The 1,204-nt window shown below is 45.3% G+C and overlaps 1 pseudogene across 1 annotated transcript; it reads right to left on the bottom strand.

The window, feature by feature from the left end:
- Positions 1–6: 6 nt before the first annotated feature.
- LOC116098265 lies at positions 7–899 on the bottom strand (annotated as a pseudogene). Its single transcript, XR_004121761.1, has one exon. The product of XR_004121761.1 is annotated as an uncharacterized protein C1orf43 homolog pseudogene (transcript).
- Between the last annotated feature and the right edge of the window lie 305 nt (positions 900–1,204).

Below are 1,204 nucleotides of genomic sequence, written 5' to 3'. Positions count from 1 at the left end.
CCAGAAGAAGTGCTACTGGGAGATACTGAGACTGAGGTCTTAGCCAGTATCAGAAAAGGTTGGGAATGACCTTTTAGATACTATTCTGTAAGAATGCTTTGGCCAATAAAGTTTGGGTCTGCTGAACCAGATATTCTGAGCGCCACAAGCTGGCATGTGTGCAGATCCGTCACAGCGTGCTCTCCAGGGTGTTATAGTTGTCTTTAAAGCTCTTCAGTTCGAGGAAGTGCTTAGGGTGTTTGCTCTTCTGACTGGAAGGCAGGTATGTGACCTGGATTGTGGTTGGTGACATTTCAGGTGACTGAGTTAGGTCTTTGGCTGCTGACTGGTGTTGTCTCTGAGAACTCCCAATTCGTGCTTTGACCACAGTGGCCAGCTCACTCAAGGCCTCCTGATATCGCAAGTACTCACTCTGGCCAAAGACCCCTGTCCCATAGCGGGCTGTCTCATATCCATCCAGGAGGGTATCAATGAGGGCCTTTCGAACACCCTTGAAAGGAGTGGTAGTGTTTCGCAGCTCTAACAAGTAGGAGTGGAAATTCTTACCCATTAAAGAACAGGGGTGCCGGCCTTCAGCATGAAACAGGATCTCAGAGGCACGGATGGCATCTAGAGCTTTTATCCTGTATAGATAGTTGTAGCAACTTTGATTCCCCTGGGTTTCCAGCTGCAGTAGTCTGGTATCATCATCTGCAAGGAGCTGGGGTTCATACTTGATATCTTGAACCCTGGATAGTCGAATATCAATCTCCTCTTTTAAGTCCTTGGGGGCATTGTGTCCCACAGGAACATGAGGTCCCCTTCTAGATTTCATTGCAAAGCGCATGATTTGTCTCTTCACAAAAATAAACAGCAGTATGAATACCAGACTCCCGTACGCCATCACAAGCACGACATTCACTCCAAATCTTTTTAAAACTAGGATTCAGAGCCCTATCACAATATTCAGGTGACAAGTGTAAATGACATGCACTGCCTATACAGCAGTCCCTGCTGTCCCATGCCTACAGCTCTTCATGTAAAATGCTTTACTTCAATAAATATAGCCCGTGTGAGTCAGCAGAAGTCCTGGCTTCTTATTAAAAACTTCAGAAGACAGTCAGAAGGACACGTGTTCTTGCTGTACATAATTTTGATCCATTAAGCAGTATAATGAGCAAATTAGGTCATCTTTTTTTTTGCCACCAAAAACTAACAAGAGGGC

This window comes from Mastomys coucha, unplaced genomic scaffold (assembly GCF_008632895.1).
Source record: "Mastomys coucha isolate ucsf_1 unplaced genomic scaffold, UCSF_Mcou_1 pScaffold20, whole genome shotgun sequence".
Classification (NCBI taxonomy): Eukaryota; Metazoa; Chordata; class Mammalia; order Rodentia; family Muridae; genus Mastomys; species Mastomys coucha.
The sequence above is the reverse complement of the archived record's forward strand: the minus strand, read 5'-3'. Positions and strand labels throughout refer to the sequence as shown.